The sequence below is a fragment of the Lissotriton vulgaris genome, unplaced genomic scaffold, assembly GCF_964263255.1.
Source record: "Lissotriton vulgaris unplaced genomic scaffold, aLisVul1.2 SCAFFOLD_779, whole genome shotgun sequence".
NCBI classification, from domain to species: Eukaryota; Metazoa; Chordata; class Amphibia; order Caudata; family Salamandridae; genus Lissotriton; species Lissotriton vulgaris.
Window position 1 is genome coordinate 393,657 of NW_028251431.1, and position 22,926 is coordinate 416,582.

A 22,926-nucleotide genomic window follows, 5' to 3' on the forward strand; every position below is an offset into this window, starting at 1 on the left:
ATACAGCAGCAGCTGGGCTGTGTCTGGACTTGACAATAATTAGTACCTAGGGAAGATGGGTTTATCTCAAGCCTCGTGAGCATGAAGAGGGCCATGACAGTATAACAAAAGAATGTCGCACATAAAATATAGAGAAGATAATGTTCCGGGTTTCAAAGTCGAGCGCGGATTTTTCCAGCAGATAAACTCCATTTAACAATCTGAAACTCATTCAAATCCAATCTAAAAATAACAAGTCGCCGACTCAAGTTTTCAATTACCCTGCAAATTTCGGTTTTTGTTGTTGTTTTTTTTAGGAAATCATGGTTCATTTTTTCATTGCCACAATGTACCTTGAAAGCTAGAGTAACTTCTGGTTATTTTCAGACTTCGTTTTCTTTGATTATATTTAACCCATGTTTATGGTGAAACTATGCACATGGAGATAAGTATTTGTTTAAGAACCTTCAGGAACTTCACTGGGAACAGTTTTGCTTCTCTGCTTTGGTGTTTTTTAGGAAGCGCAACTCAGTGTACACCAGCGAAAGCCAACCAACCATTTCTGTAATAAGAACTATTATAAGCACCCCAAGCTACTAAGACAATTTACCAGTGTTACAACTATGACTGCGTCAGACAAGATTCCATTAGTGGCCATTGCATCGGCATTACTAGCAGTGCCACCTCCGCACAGCAACCGCGTCAAAAAAAGCTTTATCACTGTACATTTTGTAGGCTTCTACGTCATAGCAGACATATCTACACTGCCCCTTGGCACTTGTGATAGTACATCAACAACATTTCACCCGACACAGCATAAATTACCATTTAAATATTGGCTTACATATATTTGTTCTGCACACATTCGCTTTCCAGTTGGTAATACACATATTTTCAGTTTAAAATGTTTCCTTTTCAAGTTTGGAAAGTTCCATTTCAATGAAGTTAGCAACAGCAAATTGCCATGAATTATTGTTTATATGCAGTAAAGTGTTCCTTCCTGCACTAAAACAATCGTAAAACTCCTGCCGGTGGATTGGAGACATGCTGAGATTGTGGTGTTCTGTAAGCCCGGCCGGCCACCAGACAGGCATGATTCGTATCGCCCGATCTCACTCTTGAACACCGAGGCCAAGATACTGGCCAAGGCCCTTGTGAACCGACTCCTCCCTTACATCAAAGAACTGGTGCACCCAGATTAGGCGGGGTTTATGCCCGATAGGGCAACACGCCACAACCTTAGACGGGCTCATATGGCGGTAGCGGCGATCGGTGGTTCTGGAGCCCAGGCTGCATTGCTCTTGGCAGACATAGACAGGGCGTTCGACTCCCTCAGCTGGACCTACCTGTTTGCCCTGCTCTCGCGGCTTAACCTTGGGCCGCACTTCCTGTCCTATGTGAAGCTCCTATACACAAACCCTACGGCTTCGGGGAGGGTGGCTGGAGCCACGTCGGTGACCTTCCCCATTGGGAGGGGCACTCGACAGGGGTGCCCCCTCTCGCCTTACCTCTTCGCGCTTGCTATGGAGCCGCTGGCGGAGTGGGTCAGAATGGACGCTCAGATATGTGGTATAGAGTGGAAAGCGGGGCCATCGGATAGAATCGCCCTCTATGCGGACGATGTCCTGTTCTTCCTCACGGATGTGAACAGGTCAGGACCTAGAGTCCTAGAAATTATGAGAGTCTTTGGGGACGTGTCAGGGCTGTTTTTAAATCAGCAGAAATCCACTATTTGGACTCTGGGAGATCGACTGCAGTTGGGCCAATGGGCGTCGCCATTGCAAATAGCTGCTGGAGGCCTTAAATACCTAGGGGTGTTTCTGACAGCTTCGCCCGATGTTTCCTGGGAACGCAACGTGGTGCCGGTGTGGGATCGGGTGCAGTTCAAAATGAAGTCCTGGGCCCGTATGCCCCTTAATCTATACGGCAGGTCGGCGATATTTAAAATGGTTGCCCTCCTGAGACTCCTATATCAGCTGCAAAACCACCCGTTCCCAATTTCGCCGCGTTGGTTCCGGCAAGTGAACTCTGCCCTGGGCCAATTTTTGTGGGCAGGCGCGTGTGGCTCTATTCGTACCTGTTTTTGTCTACCTACTGCGGGGGATTGGCCACATCGGATATTCTATCATATTATCAGGCGTCCCACCTCCTCGTCCTCAATGAATGGTGGTACGGGGATCGAGGGGACCCGGCCTACGCCCTGGAGCGTTACTTAATGGAGCCGCACCCGATCCACACTATACTGTACTCGGCGCAGCTGAGGAAAGGGTTGCCCAGTGCCACACAGGTGGTCTTTCAGGTCTGGCGCCAGGCTCTCCACAGAATGGGGTGGTGAGGCAAACTTACTGCAGAAACCCCGCTTTGGGGTAACGGCCGCCTCCCGGAGTTGGTGTCCTTGCAAGGTTTCGGGGGGTGGGATTCCATTGGAATCTCAACCCTGGGCCATGTTATGAGGGGCACGTCCCTTAAATCATTCCAGGACCTCAGTCATGAATACGAAATGCCTAAGACACAGTTCTTTAGGTATTTGCAGTTTCGCCATGCTATCATGCCAGCATTGGAAGGCCTGGACTCCTTGCCCAAATTCAGCCCCATAGAAGCTAAAGTGTTCATGGGGGATCTGGAGGACAGGAAGATCTCCCGTATTTATCAGACACTAGTGGTGCATTGTTTGTCGTCCCTGCAACATCTGCGGGAGGTCTGGGCAGGGGACGTGGGAGAATTGGAGGAAGAAGATTGGTGGGAGACGCTTGAGGCCCCCAGGGGAGCGGCTATCGCTGTGCGCCTGCGTTTTATTCAATTTAAATATTTGCATAGGGCTTATTACACCAGAGAACGATTGTGGAAGGCAGGATTGATCGCGTCCCCTGATTGCCTGAGGTGCGGACTAGAAGTGGGCACGTTCCTGCACACGGTGTGGAGCTGTGATAGGTTGGCGCAGTGGTGTGAAAATGTGTGGGACTGCTTGTCGGAGGTGCTGGGTTGGGAACTCCCGCGCACCCCCAAACTGGGACTACTTCATGTCCTCGAGGGGGTGGGGGGCAATATCTACAAGAGACATTTGCTGTTGCTGGGGCTCACGCTAGCAAAACGGGACATAGCACAAGCCTGGAAAGACCCTCGGGCGCCTAGATTGACAATATGGAAACAGGGCCTTGACTTTTGTATGGGATTGGAACGTCCTATCCATAAGGCCAGAGGATGCCCTAGGAAACATTACAAAATATGGAAAAGGTGGGCAGACTACCGGGGGATATGGCTGGAGCCGCCGCCACGATCTAGAGCTGATGAAGGGTGAGCGGGATGGGGCCAGGGGACGATATAGTACACAAAGCATTTGTTTTCTTTTCATTGCTGTATTGTACGGGGACATGGCAACACTGTGCACGGCAGGAGGTCTGGGGCGGGATGGGAGTTGTGGGGGGGGTCCTGGGGTGGTGGGCTGTTGGTAAGGGGGCATGTAACTATATATTTTATGGATCGATATTGCTGATGGAATGACTTGTTTGCAGTGCCTCCAGGGGTCGGAGTGCTGCGATTATATTGTGATCCTTCAATAAAAAGTGTTTTGAAAAAAAAAAAACAATCGTAAAAAAAAAGACTATTTGCAACACTTCTATGTGTGCTGCACAACGCAGCACACATAGAAGTTACAAATCGTCATTTGTGATTATTTCTGTGCTGGAAGGGAACCCTTTCTGCACATAAACAATCATTCCCTCAATGCAGGCATCCTTGCTGCGTTGGCACTAGGCAGCTTAATTTAGCACCAGCGCAGGGAGAAATGCAGGGGTGCTCAGTATTATTATAAATGTTGCACATCCCTGTGTTACTAAATGACGGAGCATGGAGTTAGCTATTTTGAAGCTAGCCCACGCTCCGCCACTTTATCGTAAATATTCCTCTAAAAAATCTCTCACAAGCAAAAAAAAACAGGTTAGATCAATCATGGTCAAAAAGGTGTCTGTTCGGCTGATCCATAAGGGTAGATGCAGAGACAGGAGCATCACCAATGTTTTATTTTTCGGTTATCGAATCAAATGCGTTGGAAATTGAGTAATCAAGCCAACGACATGGCCTTCAGAAAACTACTTAAAACCAGGCTGTTTACATACTCATTGTAACCAATCCTGGGCAAAGATGCCTATGGGCATTAGTTGCACTCTACAAATTTTAAAATCAAATCAAATCATGCATCATTGCACCCTCCTCTTATTAATCCACCCATCCGCCCTTTCACCCTAAAATCCAGGTTTCCATCCAGTCACCCCTCATACAAACTGTTATCAATCCTTCCATTCCCTTCACCCACCCGTGCAAATATTTGCTTACCATTCCATCTGTCAATCCTTTTACCCTTGCACCCATCCTTTGATACTTTTGGCCCTTCCTTCTAACAGTTTCTTCATTTTATTTGTATATACCTTCCTTTCTGCCCTTTCTCTCTCAGACTCTCTCTCTTTCCCTCTCTCCCTCTCTCTCTCTCTTTTTCTCCTAATTTCTCCAGCTAGGCATCCTTTTACTGCGATTGATTTTGCCTCTCTTGTGTCTGTTACAGTTTCCCTGACTTTTATTTTAAGAGGTTTTAGCTGCTGATTTGCAGACAGAACAAGCTCACAAGTTATCAGCATTTCTAATATCAACATCACCTCAATAAAGTTGCTAAATTAGCAGGGATTCGTTGTAGTGTTGCGCTCTAGTCGTTGCGGTGTGACGCAACGACGTAGAGCATGACCACCATTTTGGCAGTCAGTGCGGAGCCTGCTAGATTGCAGACGTGCTCCCGGCATTCTTCCTACGAATATAATTAAAGTTCTATACTTACCGGCAATCACGTTTGCTCTATTTTTTTAGGGTAAGTCCTCTCCTACAATTGGCGACGAGGCCGGGAAAAGGGACCGTGAGGCACCCCACGCCTCCGCGTCCACTCGGAAACCGACCGAGACCCACGGCCACGAGGAGCAACAGGCAGCAAGCAGGCAATGTGAGAAGAGGAGAGCACCGCAGAGGAGCAAGGCCACACCGGCATCGCAGCCCTACCACATGCGGAGGCCACCCCCAGGGTCGGCGAGCAGAGGCCACGGATAACCACTGGGGGGGAAGAGATGTGCCCAAGGGTGAGGGCGGAGAAAGTGATTTCAGCCTACCGCCAAGCCAACGCATGGAGCACAGACTTCACGTGTACGCCCAGACGTGTGAACAACGCTCACAATGAGTAGGTCGGCCCACACTGAATTGGAAGGGAAGAGGGGGAGACACCCCTCTGAGCACAGCAACGCCGAGCACTACGCTCAGAGTAACCAACCGGCCTGCCCGAGGCCCTGGCGGAACAAACTCAGCACGGCACGAGGGGCGGATCTGCGCTGCATCAGAGCCCCATGTGACAAAACAGACAGGGAGTCCCAGAGGGGAGGAAGATATACCCGAGAGAAGATATACCCGAGAGACAAGCAGTAATGTGCGCCCAAGCCTTCTCGCTCACGACGGCGGTTCCCTTCCTACCCAAGCCGGGATATCACTCGATGAAATGGGAAGACTGGAGGGAATACTTCATGAACTATCGGGAGGCGCTAGAAGATGAGAACGGTGAAGCGTTTCCCAGCAAGAGAAGGAGGAGAATATTACTCCATAACTTAGGATCGGAAGGCATCAGAGTTTTCCAGAATCTAGTCCCCATGCCACGACAAGCGGCGGACGATGACGTGTTCCAACATGCGATTGAGGACCTGAACAACCACTATAGACCGGCGGTGTGCACGTCTATAGGCAGGTACAACTTTCAACAGAGAAAACAAGCTGTGGGGGAGTATATAGACGAATATATAGCAGCGTTAAAGAAACTGGCTATCACCTGTAAGTTCGGCACCTTACACGATAAATTCATTAAAGACCAAATTGTCATGCACACCACGAATTCAGCGATCCAAGACAAGCTGTGGGTAAATGGAGATGCATCCCTGAAGGAAGTCATAGCCATGGTGAAAAAGGCGGAACTATCCAAAATGTGCACAGAGGGCGCAAAGAGGGAAACTACCACAAGACCCATGGTCAACAGGGTTTCCGAAGCAGACCCACCAGACAGGGGCAAAGCAGAAGCAGGGGACACAAGGGCAAAGGCCAAATGGATGCCCAAACTATCACCAATGAAGAGATCCACAAGTGAAGGAAAGAACACGTGCTACAGGTGAGGCAACCCGTCCCACGCTTCCCAAGACAAACGCTGCCCGGCTTTCCGTTGCAAATGCATGTACTGCGGAATCATGGAGCACTATGAGAAAGTGTGTCGCCGCAAGCAGAGAAGACCGGCAGTCAAGCATATTGCACAGGAGTCAGAAGTTGAAGGAGAAGCAGAAGAAGATGATGATTATGTGTTATGTATAGAAAAACACATACTGGGCATCAACTGCAACCGTTCCAAGAAACCACAATGTGACTTGATCATTGGAGGGGTACAAATAAAGATGGTGGCTGACTCAGGATCCCCATATACCATAATACAACGCAAGGTGTGGGAGGATTGCTTCAAACAACAGCTGGGACCTCACCTGGAACCTCCAGACATTTGACCTGTCACGTTCACAGGAGAGCCTATCCCCATGGTAGGGTATTGAATGTTGAAATTTGAGTTCAAGGATCGCAGTGGGGAATGCAAGCTATACGTGGCTGAAAAGGGCCCTTCAGTGCTCGGATGGGTGGACCAAGGCGATTTAGGCATACAGCTGAATCCGGGTGGCACCACTCAAGTTCTTATGACCGGACCACAGTGACAACATTCACGCACAGGAATGACCTTAAAGCTGATGCCAAACCGGTGTGCCACAAGGTGAGAAACATCCCGTTGGCAATCAGGGAAACGGTACAATCGGAGTTACAGAGACTGGAGGACAATGGCATCATACAGCCGATAGATAGTGCGGAGTGGTTGGCACCGCTTGTGGTAGCGAGGAAACCCAAAGGCAAGGTCCGCCTGTGTGTGGACCTGAGAGAACTGAACAAGAACATAATAGTGGAAAAGTTCCCGCTACCAAGGATAGATGAAATACTGGTGAAAACGAAAGGAGTGAAATGGTTTTCAACCATTGACCTCACATCAGCATACCATCAAATAGCCTTGCATCACTCGTGCCGCTGACTGACATCTTTCATAACCCCGTTTGGGTGCTACCAATTTCGCAGGATGCCGTTTGGACTGGCGTCGGCAGCGGCCGTATTTCAGAAACGTATGCACAAATTGTTTAAGAACACAGAAGGCGTACAGTACTTCCAAGACGACATCTTGATAATGAGCAAGAACAAGGCAGACCATGACGCAAAACTGTCCACTGTGCTGCATGTCTTGGAACGCAATGGACTCACAGCAAAATGGGAGAAGTGCCGATTTGGAATGTCATCCATCACCTACTTGGTCCATGAGATCAGTGATCAGGGCATCACACCTTAACATGCCAACGCTAAAGCCATATGTGATGCACCCCCACCGAAAAGCAAAGAAGAGGTCCCCTCGTTCCTATGAATGGCTGAGTTTTATAGTAAATTTGTACCGCACTTTGCCACCAAGACACACCACTTGAGCCAACTCCTCCGAGACAAGACGTCCTTCGGGTGGACGGAGGAGACACAGGAAGAATTCCAGAGGATCAAGGCAGACATCGTAACAGCAATTCCCCTACATAGGTTTGATCACCAAGCAATATCTATGCTAATGACGGATGCGAGTGAAAGAGGATTGGGAGCAGTCCTAATGCAAGAGACAAACAATGGAGAAGGGTCCACCATTAGCTTTGCGTCCAGGTCCTTGTCACCAACGGAGCAGAAGTTCAGCGTAATAGAAAAAGAAATGATGGCAGCAGTTTCGGCCATGGAGAAGATTCGCCAGTTCATTTGGGACACGAGAGTCAGGCTCAGGACGGACCACAAACCTCTGGTGAAAGTGATCACCTCGTGAGGACATGCGAATGCAACACCACGCATAGCAAAGATGACAATAAAATTGCTGGACTACAGGTACGACGTAGAATACATCCCAGGAACAGGAAACAAAGTAGCTGATTACCTCAGCCGAGCATCAGCCAAGGAGGATGCTCCATATTGCTCAGAGGAAGAGGAAGTCAGCGTGGCCTTCATGGAGGATCATGAAAGGGTAATAAGCGTGCAGGAGTGGAAAGAAGCGTGTGAAAATTATTCAGACATCTTAAGGGTCAAGCAATTCATACTGCATGGATGGCCAGAAAAGAGACACTTGAAAGCAGAACACAGGAAGTTCTTCGAAATGAAGGAGGAACGGTCCATTGGAGACCAAGGGATCTTTCTGCAAAGAGGAGATAAAGTAATTCCCCCCGTTTCCTTGGTACCGCACTTACTCGCCATTCTGCACGAAGGGCATCTAGGCATTGTGAAAACGAAACAGAGGACAAAACAAACGTACTGTTGGCCGGCAATGGATAACCAGATAGAAAGGCACCTTCGAGAGTGCTTGCAATACCAGAATGCCGACAAGTCACAAAGCATGATGCGCCCATCCTTGGGCAAGTTCGACAACCCCTCTAACCCATGGGAGGAGTTGTCGATAGACATCCTTGGTCCGGTGCTGGATGCGCAAGTGGTCCCGAAATATGTAGTGGTGCTCGTGGACAGGTATTCCAAGTGGCCTGAGGTCGACATACAAGAGGACATGTGTGTTGAAATTCCTTAACGCCACATACCTTAGGGAAGGTATCCCCCACTCCATCCTAAGTGACAATGGACCTCAGGTCACGTCAGAAAACTGGAACACCTACATGGGGAGGAATGGCATCATGATCAAGCACACTTCGATATATCATCCTGCTGGCAATGGCTTAGCCGAAAGGTTTAATAGGGTCATCTTGGGCTCCATACAATCAGCAATAGGAGCAGGAAAGAATTGGGAAAAAAATGAAGAAGCACGTTGTGGACCTACAGGATCACCCCAACCAGCATGGAGTACAGCCCGTTCAAAATCCTAAGGGGTCGAGCCCCTTTCACAAAGGACAATGTTGCTTGGAAGGAACACACCATCACAAACAAATGGTCCCCAGCGGTTGTCAACAACAACTTGGAAAGAGCACAGAGAACATATACAGAACACTTCAACAAAAGGCGTAACGTGAAGGATATGGTGTTAGAGAGAGGAGAGTGGGTCTGAGTCAAACTGGCCCAGTTAAGAAAGAAGGGAGACAGCAAGTTCAGTGCACCCTTGCAAGTAAAGGAGGTGTACAGCAGAGCAGCCTTGCTGAGTGATGGTAAGGTGTGGTCTCAAGATGGGATGTCCAAATGCAACAAGATACTACAGTGGGCTAAAGTGGAAGGCTCGCAGACAGAAAACCTCAATGATCAACATATTGAAGTCTTCCCAGCTGAAGAAGAAGAAGCGAACTCTGGAACGATTGAGAAAGGAGAAGAGTTGCAGAAGAGGGATGATCAGGTCAGTGGAGAACACCAGGGAAGTACAAGCAAAGCACTACAGAGGGAGAATCCACTGCGTGCTGAAAGAACGGGACCAAAATCTCCCCGTGAATATACTGAGGACGCCTGCAGTACTCCGGTGAGACATACTCATGCTGGCAGAACAGTTGTAAGACCAGTGAAGTACAAAGACTTTGAGATCGGCGAGCTGAATAAGTGAGCTGTTTATAATACATTACTTTCATTGTTTGTTCAGTCTGTAAAGGAAGGAGATATGTAGTGTGGCACTCTAGTCGTTGCGGTGTGACGCAACGACGTAGATCGTGATCACCATTTTGGCGGTCAGCGCGGAGCCTGCTAGATAGCTCTTCCTACGAATATAATTAAAGTTCTATATTTACCGGCAATCCCGTTTGCTCTATTCTCTTAGGGGTAAGTCCTCTCCTACATTCGTAACGCTACTGCGTCTACCTGATTCCAATTATAATGCATTTTATAGGTTCTGAATGTTATACAAATGTTACCTGCTAACTTACAAAATAACTTCACCGTCTGGCGAGGGGTGGAGCCTTGGAGAGGCGGGGCCTGGTGCTAAGAGCTGTTTCAGAGGCACTCCGCCCTTCACCAAACACCCACCTCCTTCCCAAAAAAAAAAAAAAAACAGAGGGTCATCGAGGCTGTCGCCGATGTCCTGGGGTATTCTTATATATCTTAGTGGACATCGGCCTCTGAAAACTATCTGGAAACCCACTGTTTACAGTTATTTTCATGTCTTTTCCCTGCCACCTTGTGACTTCAACTCCTCACTGGGTGACCATATAAAGGGAGCCGAAATGGTGTGACACACTGTGGCACCATGTGAGTTGGCAGATCTGGTGTTTCCAAAGTAAGCTTTTATTTCCACGTCACCTGTCAGAGGTAATATTGAAACCCTGATTTCAGAGAGAGCACATTTTGGTCCACCATTGGGCAATGGTGACACTGCTGGTAACTGTGTTGAGCTGGCCACCCAATTTCGAATGGCTGATCCGTCCCTGTTTTTGATGTTGCTTCTTCAGAAGAAGATTGGCATGTAAACCATGCTGCCTTCTGCAGAAAGACCTGGAGGTACCCCTGACATGCCAGGCAAAGGAAATGAGGTGGTGCAATGGCCAGAGCTGTTGACTTTTTGGAGCTGGGGAACCAGGCTCAAGTCTTGGCATTGGTTTAAGGCCCTGTGATTCTGGGCAAATCACTTAATATCCTAGTTTCTGCAAAAATGAATGTGCCCTTATTTTAACGTAACTGGTGCTCATGTAAAGTGCTCCAAAACCTTTGGGTCGATTTGCACTGTATAAAACTGCAAAAAAAAACTGGGTCACCCTTGAGATGGGCGTGAAGGACTCACATGTATTGCCGCAAATCCACCAGTCTGCAAGGATTTTCCTTAAGGGAGGTCCCTCCTTGGTGGCTGAATGTGTGGCAGCCATTTTAAAATAGGAAGGATCATACTCAGTCAACTTGAATGTCTACCTCAAAAATTCAAAAAGAACCTTCACGTTTAGGCATGCAATATAAAAAGGATGGGACAAAATGAAAAGAGGTAAGAGTGTAAAAGGGAGGGGTAAGTGGAACACAAGAACTAAAACAGGTGAATGTACAGGAGCCTCAGCCTCATTAGGAGGCTTAGCATGGCAGTCCTCCAGCAGACCCCAGACACTGACAAGCAGGCCCAACCAAGTCAAATAGTTATTAAAATAGAGATATCCTTACCCAGGTAGCTGAACATCACATCACATGAAATTCTGAGGGGTTCAGACACTGACAGTAGACTAGTAACTCAATGTCTGTAAAACTGATGGCCCAAACACTGACAACAGGCTAGAACCCTAACAAATCTTTTTATTGAATAAAAAAGGGAATGAAAAACAAAAGGGGGACAGGGTGCAGTGCAATTCCAAATGTTCATACATATTAGGTACAGTGGAACAGCATCTGACATGCTGGTACAGTAAATCAATACTTGGAGCTAGTGCCATGTAGAAATCTTAAAATACAGATATTATACATGCACATGGCCTGCCAAGTGTGGGGAGGTATCATCAAAATGTGTGCAGATCATCCCCCTAGATACGTTCCAGGCCCCCCCAAATTCTCATCTAATTTTGTGGGCACCCTCTGCTTTCATACACCACCCTCTCTGCCTGCATACACCATAGAACCATAATGTTAATAAAATGTAGAGGGCAATACACTGGCAGCAGGCTAGAATCTCAGTACCATTGAGGGCGCAAGGCGCTAAAAGCAAGCTACAGTTCCACTGCCATTAAAACTGTGGGACCCAGACACTGACAGCAAACTGTTCCTCAATGCCATTAAAACGGGGTGATAAGACACTGACAAGCATCTAGAGTTCCCCCATCATTAAAACTGAGGGACCCCCCGGGGATGCCCACGTAAGCACTATAAAATTTGGAAATGCTGGGCCGACTTCAGGGGTCTATGGCTCGAACCTCCGCTGGACCTGGACCCAATACTGGACATTTGAAAGTGCTGCGTTGATGGATGTGTGTGTGCTGAATGCCGCAAAGTTAGTAACCGTGCGTGGGGGGAGGAAGGACCGGGAGGGCGGGAGGGGCATTTGGGGGGGGGGAGGGGTGGGAAGAAGGGCTGTTCATTGCATAAATTAAGTTCTTTTGTTACCTATGTAAAATGTCAAGACGGATTGCGATGTCACTCATGTCTACATTTGACTGGCAGATACCTCTGGGGTACAGAGCTCTGCGATTTGTTTGTGATCTGTCAATAAAATCTGTTTTAAAAAAAAACTGAGGGACCCAGATGCTGACAGCAGGCTACATCCCCAATATCGTTAAAACTTTGAGGTAAGACACTGACATCAGGCTGGAATCTCAGCCATTAAAACGGAGATGTCAAGACACTTGCTGCCGGTTACTGACATCAGCTTGGAATCCCAGCCATTAAAACTGAGGGGTCAAGGCTCTGACTGCAGGCTTGGTTTCCACTGCCATTAAAATTGAGAAACCAACTTTCTGATAGCAAGCTAGCACCTCAATGGCTTTAAAACTTAGAGGGCAAGAAAGAACCTTAGAGGGCAGGGCAGTGACAGCAGCCTAAAACCAAAATATCATGAAAACCTTGGTGGGCAAGACAACAAATTGGCTTATGCTTCACTGCTATTAAAATATTGAGAAAACCACACTGCCTGGGGGCTTGAACCTCAATGTCATTAAATCTTAGGGGGCAAGACACTGATACAGGCCAATTATCCACTGCCACGAAACCTGAAGGGCCAAGATATTTATAGCAGGCCATAACCTGGGTTCACATACCTCAGAGGATCACAAAATTCTCTTGAATACTTTCTCGTGGGATGTGTGGGGCTAGCAGCAGAAGTACAAGTGCAGGCAGTAATTTCCCCCAAACATGTGATCTATGTTGCATTTGCATTGTGTGTCCTGAGTTTTCCTCCAGCAGCTTTTAGTCCCAGCATTTCTAGTTTGTTGAAATTGGTGAAAGGGACTCATACTCTTTGCTGTTTTATGGAGCTAGTCTATGCCTGAATGTGTGCTGCTTGATGAAATAACTTTTTTAAGAAAGTATGTTTCAAGGCTTCAATATTGTGTTCCCTTGCATAGTTTTATATTTTTACATAAAATATTTTTTTGTTTTAGACGGGACTCTGATTCTTGACTATCAAAGGGATTTTAGGATACTAATTCCCTCAGGCTCTTGGGTCAAAACAACTCCCTTTCACTGCATGTGATGTAGCACCTTTTCTACATGTGATTTGAACTGGTGTAATTCCACAATCTGCCTCTAGGAGGGTGCCTTGGGCCACATGGGGAATTTTCAAAAGCCTTCTGGAGAGAATTCCACTGCAATACCCGAGCACTACACAACTGTTCTTCAAGGATACAGAGCCCCACCCCTTATGACACGGGATGCTATCCACTTTTGCAAGAGGGATCGCCACGTGATGAACATACTTTTTTTATGAAGGGACCCAGGAAAGCAGCCAAAGACTAATCTTTCCCCAGGGATATTTGCTTATCACAGGGCCAGGACAGGGGATAGGTATTGGGGGGGGGGAAGGGGCAGGAGTTAATGAAAGGGTATAAAGGAGTCAGGAGAGGTGGATTCAGCCTCTTCCCAAATCCTTCAGCGCACCAAAGGGTGAGGGGGGATTCAATTGTTGAATGCAGCCTGGGGTGCTAGAAGCGGCATGGGTGGGAATGGCCCGTCCAACGGGGAGGGTGTTGGGTGGTGTTGTGGCTGCCATTGAGGCTTGTTCACCTCGCGGATGAAATCTAAGGCTATGCGCGGGGGAGGGACAGGGTAGAGGAGAACAGGATGGTGTGGCACGTTTGAGGTTTCTGGGGAGTATTTGTAGCGTCCCTGCTAATTTGAGGGACCCTTAGAGCCCATTGAGGGGGCACAGCCTAGCGGAGCAAGTCGCGTATCCGCACGAGTTGAGCAACATGCCGTTTATGAGGAACTTGGCCCACCTGCACCCCTATAGCCATTAGATTGGTCAGCTAGGCCAGCCACTGGGGGAATGGGGGCCACAGCTTATACCCGAGATGGGCCCTGCATTAAAAAAGATGAAGGAGGATGGTAATGCAGTGCAGGTGAGGGGTGGGTGTGAGGGGGAGCATGTAGAAGCACAGGTTTGTGCCGTTAAGGTGGAGACTGAGCAGAGGCCAGCTGGGCTGGGGCCCATGAATGCTGCAAACTGGCAAGGGGTAGATTTAGAGGCACGCATCAGGTGAGAATCAGGGAGCTAACTCAAGAGGCAAAGGAGAGGTGGGATCACCTCTGCAGGGCCAGGAGGTTCTTTAGAACAGAGTCTGGGCAGTGCTTTAGTAGCTGACACAGGGGCACTAGCACAGGGGGATAGGCCTGTGAAGCAAGGGCGATGGCAGTGGGTGCCAGACCCACCGTGCATGGCGGCCTCAGGCCAGTGTCATCCTCCCTGAATGATTCATTAAGTTGGCAAGGGATATGCCTGTGAGTAAGAATGGTGTAAGTGCGGGTAGAAAGTTTGGTGAAGCTGGCACTGGCGCTGAAGAGGATGAGCGGCCGTTGGACTATGAAGAGGGCAGCGATGAATGGAAAGAAGGTGAGTGGCGGGATGATGATGAAGCAGGGCTGCTGGAGACATGTAAGATGGGGAGAGGAGAGGCTACCAGAAGTACAGTTGGTGTCTTTCTGAGGTCAAGAAGGGACATGGGAAGCACCTCATGAAGGCTGACCTGGGCGTGTGGCAGATGTCGCAATAAATTGTAAATAAATAAATTGATACTTGTATAGCGCACTACTCACCCGCAAGGGTCTCAAGGCGCTTGTACGAATACCGCTGTGGAACCCATCCTGGATTTCCCTGTGGGGCGTCCACTCCTGGGCACCCCCAAGGTGGAGGCCAGGCATCCTTAGCGTTGTGGGGGCCGTTGTGGAGATTAAGCAAGCTATTGCCCAGAGTTGCAGAGTGGAACTCCATGATTGGAATAGGCACCGAGGCAAGAATTATCAGGTCCGTGGAATTTTTGAGCCCAAGACCCACAGAGGCGGGGAATTGAACCCTGGTCCCGGTCTAGACCTCTGCATCAGGGTCTGCCGCTCTAACCATTGAGCCACACTTCTCCAATGACAAGAGGGACACTGGCGAAGTACCAACAGGTAACAGAAATTGGTAGACTACGGGAAAGGTATGTAATTCATGAGCGTAGGTGATGGGGCCATTGACGTAAGGGGGCTAAAGAAGAAGTGGTGGCAAAAAAGAAGGAGATGCCGAAGAAATGGGAGGCGACACAGGGAAAGAAGAGAAAGGGGTTTAGATGGATGGAATGAAAGGGACAGATGGGGTAGTGGAAGACAAGACCAAGGGGAAGAGACTTATTTGAAGTGGTGACCTTATATGGGTTGGTGATGCCCCAGGGGTCACACATTTCTGACAAGACTGTGAACAAGATATGGAAGCATGAGTATGTAGATGTTTTCATACTCTTGCATAGGGAAATTCAGGGGAAGAAAGGGTCCAAAGAGGAGGAAAGGGAACTGGCGAGGTGTACATGAGTGCCCAATAATATGGAAAATTCGACATCCTAATCTATGTCAGTGTGTACTGCGAGAAGCATGCAGATAGTGAACTAGCACTTTTTCGATACATGGACATCATTAGGAAGGCTCAAATGCATTTTAAAGGGTATGCCTGGCTCAGCTCTGTTGAATAGTGCAGATTGCAGATAAGTCTTAACCCAGACAAACCAAAAGGGGAGGTGGACCCGGAGTTATGGATGTAGTGGATGTTGTCAACACAGTCCATGCCCTTTCAACCCGACCCACCCAGCAAGGGGTGGGTTGGAATTTTAACAAGGGTTTCTGCTCGAGACACCATTGTATGTTTAAACACAAGTGTTTGAAATGTGGGAGATGGCTCCCCCTTACTCATTGTTTCATGCTGGCCAGCCCCACAGAGCAGTGGCCAGCAGACAGAGGCTGGTGACATCAGGGCCCAGATGGGTCAAAGGGCTCTTATGCCCATTAAAGTAGAGATTTTGCTTCCATTGCCCACTGTATACCCAGACAGGGGGGCACATTAGAAGTTGGAGTGTGGTTTCAAGGAGGATTTTCAAGTAGGATTCCAGGGTCCTAAGGAACACAGATGGGCATATAATCTACAATCAGTTAAAAAAGGCCCCAGAGTGGTGCCCATGAAACTGCGGAAAGAGGCTGATGAAGGGAGGATGGTAGATTTGATTTTTTGATTGGCTTTACCAGACTTGATGGTTTAGCTGCCAGGGGGTGGTGCCTAAGAAAGGGGTGGGAGAGTTCCGAATTATTCACCATTTGTCATGGCCGGAAGGTGTTCCGGTCAATGATTCCATTACTGCAGATGACACATACATGTACCACCCATAGTACATCAACTTGACACAAAGTTGGGCTAAATCGAGCATACATGCATACGTGCTCTTTTTCATAATGCAATTACACAATAAAGCGAGATAGTTAAGAAACACGCATTATATCTACTATAATCTGTAAACAAACCAAAACACAGTATATTGGATCTCCAACCACTGTGTTACATGTTATATCCTGCCCTGAGTTTGTGGGGCATGTTTATTAACACTTTACTCTGGGTTTGCATCACAAACGTGACAAACCTGGCACAAAGTGTTGTTTTGGGATTTATTTCCAGAGCAAATTGTGAACAGTTTTGTAAAGTAGTCCTAAAGTAACATTAAGCAGCACTATACTCGATTTAGCCCAACTTTGTGTCAAGTTGATGTACAATGGGTGGCACATGTATGCTCCCAGGCAACCACCCAGAGATTTTGAAGCTAATCCGTATCTACTATCATTGGTAGAAAGGGGTTTGCATCACAAGAAACAGGTGTTACTGCACAGTACACATACAAGAGGTGAAGAGTTTAGCCTTCTCAACACAAAGCATTTTGTACTGGTAGGGTACCCTTCCAGTTCAAAAGTGAAGGGGATCCTTCCACTACAAAACCCATGCCTGGCGGCACTATGGTGCAAGGATGTGTGCATTGGTGCAAGTCAGCTGAAGGTAAGCCAGCAAGATTGTCACTTGGTTTGCATAAAAAAAATTCAAGTACAAAATGAAGGAAAGGAAAAATAACACCAAAGTACTTGTTAAATAATGTTGACTTTACCAATGTTTATTCTTCCTTTGAATCTGAGTACCTTTGCTGATTCGGAGCAGCACTTGTTTGCCGAGATTGGGCTTATGCTTGCCCCCACTTACCTTCTGAGTAGTGAGTTGTCATGTTGTTTCGGTACTGACCTTGTTTTTCCCCTGAATCACAGGATAACTGCTAGCATGTTTGGTTCCCTGTTCTATAGACAGAGTTAGTAAGCGACTTTCAAGGACACTTTCTAACTGGAATATGAACAGTTCATACCTTCATCTTTCAATGGTATTTGAACCGCTGACCATTCAATATTGTCTGGCTGTTGAATCTCGATCAAAGGACTGCAAATTCCAGAACGTTTTCAGTATTTGTGTAACCTTTCTCGGTTCGCTTGGTGGGGTAAGGAGGGTGAAGTTGGGAGAATAGTGTGATAATGTTTATGATGGTTTGAGTGAAGAGTGACCATAGTCCCAGGTGATTGCCTTGTGGTGTTGCAGCCTTTTTTGAGCTTGTTATGGTCTGGAGAGGCTTACTTTGAATGATTCATGCACATATTTGATTGCTCAGGCTTTTAGGGTTAGTCAACAGTTCTAGAGCAGTGTCCCAAGTAGGTGTCCGGTGATATAAGCATGTTGTTGTCATTGTACAGTTGGCTCTTCCTGGGTGTCAAGGTCTAGCAGCCAATGTGTACTTCTGTAGGTGAGCAGGTTTGCAACTCTGGTACAGAATGACACTGGTCAAAAAAAAATAGGAGCTTTGTGTACACGATAGAAAAACAGGGCATTTAATACTGAACAAATCGCAACAACCTAGAAGGCCTTAGTAGTGCCACCTGGGAGCAAGATCTAAGGCCGGCGATCCTCAATACACTTATACTGCTTACATAGAAAGGCACTATGAGGGCCACTGGAAATATGAGATTACACGGCTGTGGCGCTTTTCACATAGTAATGGATGTGCTGTCTTTGCCACATAATCCATCCACTGCTGCAAAATCTGCAGATTAAAAAAATGTAATCTAGTTTAAACGGTTCAAAGGTTACTAACAATGTAGCGACACGTGTTGCTATGCAGTGGAACGCCCTTTCCGAAGGTTGACGGGTCACCTTTCTGTTGCTTATTGGTATATTTGGGTGTTAAACTGGTACTATGAGGTGCAACATAAGCCCAGCCATTGTCAACAAGTGTAAAAATGACAGAATAATGAAGTAGTACTATCACAAAATGAGCCACATTATGCCACATAATTTGCCTTTTCTTGCTGCATAATTTAGTCAACCCTGCTGTATAATTTTGCCCTCCTCTCCTACCACATAATTCCAGAGGCCCTAGGCACTATGCTTCAAATTAATTGGATGACTTAGCCACTTGGAGCGCACAGGATCTCTTCAAATGTTCAGTAAAAGTGCCCTGGAACTTCTGCTTCTGTTATATTAACCCCTCCCCAGCTGATGACGGAACCGCTCCGTCATCAGCTACGGTTGGGCTGTGCTGATGACGGAGCGGTTCCGTCATGGCCCGGCCGCCGCGCCTGTGCGGCGCTGATTTCGCGCCTGCGCGGCCGTTCTAATGAGCGGGGCGGGTCATGACGGAACCGCTCCGTCACCAGCATAGCTCAACCGCGGCTGGTGACGGAGCGGTTCTGTCACCAGCATGCGGCCGGCGCCGGCCGCCCCACCCTGTTAGCGCTGCGGCGGAATAGCCGGCGCAGCGAAAGGGTTAAAGAGACACTTTATTTACTTTGTGAACAGAGACAGTAAACAAAGGCAGAAATACAAGCGATGCATGGAGCTATAAACTGTGTGCTTTGCCTTAGTTTGTAATGTTCACCTCGCCAACTCGTAAGTAAGCATGAGCGAATTTTGCGGATCTCGCGTTCGCGAATTTTGCGGATTTGCGGATTCGCAATCCGCAAAATCCGCGAATTCCCGCGAATTTGCGGATTTTTTTTTTTTTGTGTTCGCCCGTGTTTCTGCCAGTTCGCGAGGGTTTTTACAATTTCGCAATTTGCGAACTTACCTGTCGGGTCGCAAGTTTTGCGAACTTGTTGTTTCTACGTGTCCAGCCTGTTTGGGACACTCTTCTTCATCACTGCCACTCTCTGTCACCACTGCCACTCTCTGACTACTCATGCCACCCTCTGGCCCACCCATGCCACCCTCTGTTTCATCACCACACCCTCTGGTTGTCCAGTGTACATTATTTTCGGCAAAGCAAAGCACACCTTCCCTGCCTCAAGTGACCTGAATTAATTTGGGGCTGATTAATGTGTCACAGAATATTTTTTTAGCTGGCACCTGCTTCCTTAGTGCGCCCTGATTAGTGATCTTTTGCACTTGCTAAGTGCTTTCATTGTTGCAAAATTAGTTACAACACCTGCCCTGCCCCAACTGACAATAATGAATTAGGGGCTGATTAATGGATTTTAACTTCCAGCCTGGCTCCTGCTTGTCTCCCTTAGCTGTAATTCAGGACCTTTGTGGCATATGTGTAACTATTCTGAGGTTCAGAGCAGGGTCACATAATAGTTTCAACTGGCAACTGAACTCTGGAGGGGCCCCTCAGGAAGCACTACAGGAAATGGCTACTAATGATGAGCCTGAACTTTTGAACCTGGTAAGTAGTTACTTTCAGTTTTGCTAAGATCGTATTTCTGCAATTTTGCACTTATTCGCGGGGCGCGAACTCACGCGAACAGTGCGAGCAGTGCGAGCAAAATCCGCTGCTCGCGGATTTGCGGATTTTGCGGGAAATTCGCAAATCTCGCGGATTGCGGATTTCCCGAAAATCCGCAAAATCCGCGAGCGGAACGGATTTTCCGCCCATGCCTACTCGTAAGGTTTTAATCCTAATAATTAATGGAAATTGTATCCACCCTTAACAGTTTCAGTTTATAAACTTTATTTCGGTTGTTAAAAAGACCATAAACGGTAGCCTAAATATACAATGGACAAATAACAACAGGTTATTGATAATACAGACATAGAATAAATACATTTGACACCTGGAAACGACAATAATATGATAATAAATAAGTTATAAAAACCCTTAAAACCAGTCCACAACAAATTCATTATAAAATAAAATAAGATACAATCGGGTGCAATTTACAAAGGTACACGAAGTATGGATCACATGTAAAATTATTCAATGAATTAATGAGTTCACATAATATTATAAAAATCAAACACATAGGAATTTACATTTGTTTCACATGTTTGCATCCAAGCACCCATGCCCATCCTCAGAATTTAGCAGTTCCAACCACTATTGGGCCTTCAACAGAACATTTTAAAATTCTGAGGGCCTCTAGGCAAGATCTGGTACCCAAATTGGCACATATAGTTTAAGCCATTTTTTTCTGGGTGCAATATATGCTTGACAAACAAAAAAGACATGGGTCACTGTTTCTTTAACGTCGGGACAGAAGGGACAATCACTAAACCTTGCCATAGACCATTTAGGGGCGAAAGAATGTAAAGGCAAAGTTCCAACCCTGAACTGATGAAATAGTTTTCTGTCACGAGTAGACATGATAAGATCCCAGTAACCCTCCCATTTAGTTTTGTGTTTTTTGTCAATAAAAGCTTTTGTCAAGGAACCATGTGAACAAAATGAAAACCACTTCATGGTGATATGATTCCAATAAGCTGCCTTCAGCTCCATTTTACTAGGAAAAGTACTTCCCATAGGGGTATCCCACAGGTGTTTCAGCTCTAGATCATATAACAGGTTCTTTATTGTAGCAAACCAAAGGATCGTATGTTTAGTGTCCATGTCCCTCACCTCTAGAACTGCCTGGGCATAATGCTCAAGTTCGGGTGTAACCCAATGCCGCCTCCAATAGTCTAACAACCTATATCTGGCCACATCTCTAATTGATTGACAGCCCAAATCCAAGAGGAGAGGAACTGTCGGTGTAGATTGGGGGAGACCAATGATGGACCTGAAGATTTTATGCTGGCCCAACACTAGTTTATTCAGATTGGAGTGACCCCACAACTCTACCCCATATAAAATAGATGTGCCAATTTTGTTGTTATATATCTGTAAAACTGGGGCTAATGGTTTGGTATATGACCGTTTATGCTCGCTGAGCAAAACACCAGAAAGTTGAGCGTGTTTTACAGTGAGACAATCTAATTGGGCTTTCCAATTAAGTTTTCTATCTATTAGAACCCCTTAGTATGTAAATGTCTCCAATTGTTCAAGAGACCCACCACTCATCTTTACATCCCCGATGACATTCTTTGAATGGTGCAGCACCATGTATTTGGTTTTGTCAACGTTAACTATTAAATCATGGTCTGCACAGAACTCTTCGAACCTTGCGAGGGCTCGCTGGAGACCCTGCCTAGTTTTTGATAATATGAGAGTATCGTTGGCGAACATTAAGAGAGAGGTCTTATTACCAGCTAAACACGGAGCATCTGTGGGATACTCTTTAAAGTAATTTACCACCCCATTTATATAGATGGAGAAGAGGGTTGGAGCAAGGACACATCCCTGCCTCACCCCCTTCTCCACTGCAAACTTTTCCATAGTTCGACCTGCTGCGTCATACCTGACCTGGGCATAATTCTCAGTGTGCAGTTAGACCACAAGGGCGAAAAGCTCCAGTGGTAGGCCCCGTTTCAAAACGGTTGACCAGAGTTTAGGACAAGGAACCAGGTCGAACGCTGACTTCAAGTCAACAAAGGCAGCATAGATCACCCCTTTCCCCAGTGTAACTGTTCGCCAATATATTAAAATACATTTTAAAACCTGGTCCACACTACTAATCGATTGGCGAAATCCTGCTTGGAGATTGGAGATGATATTTGAATCCTCCAACCATCCCTGAATTCTACCTAGGACCACCCTGGCAATAACTTTCTGAACACAGTCAATCAAACTTATTGGCCTGTAATTGCCGGGGAGCGAACGATCACCTTTTTTAAAAACCGTTAAGATAACCGCTCCTGCCCAGGAACTTGGGAAAGAAGCACCTTGGGCAATAGCATTAAGTAGCAATTGGATATACAGTGCCCAGGAGTCAATAGCATGTAAAAATACGTCAGCAGGGATACAGTCAGGCCCCGGAGCTCTACCTCTTGGGACCTGAAGAAGAGCAGTTTCTACTTCTTTTTTTGTAAAAACTGCTATAGGGACATAAGAGGGCATCACAAAAGGTGCTATGTCTAGGTGCTTGGCTGCAAACTGGCCCTTGTAGTGGTCTATCCATAAATCAGGGGACACATTGTTAGATGGTACATTACTAAGGTCCCTATTACCCCACTTAACTATATGCCAGAAGGCAGTCATGTCCCTTCCCTTACAGGAATCTAGCAAATCCTTCCAATGTTCCTCATCCCAGTCCCTCTGTGCTAGAGATTGTGCAACCTATTAGGCCACCCTTTTCTCGTGCATCAAAACACCATCCTTACTTTTTATAGCCAAGGCTAATTGTGCATAAGCAGAGCGGCAGGCAGAATTATATCAAGCAGCAGCCTTTTGGAACTTAGAAGTTTGTCTTGATTTTGAGTGGACACAATTTTTTTTAAAGATTACTAAAAAAAGTTTTGTGGACCTCAGTAGCCGTAGACAAGAGGGGACCCTGTAATTGGTCATCCTGTAGAGTAACTATGGCTTCAGCCAGCATGCTATCCATCTGTTCCAATTGGTCCGCTTTGCTTGCCACAGTTGACCATTTAAGCCTGCGTGAATCATTTGTTAAAAATACTTCTGGAGAATCTACCTCTGGTTCCTGTATTAAGTTTGTATTCGAGATTCTCACCTCCATATAAAGGAGTAAGGGATTGTGATCACTCTCCAAACGTGGAATGACCTTCATATCTTTCATAAAGACCCAAAACTCCATAGA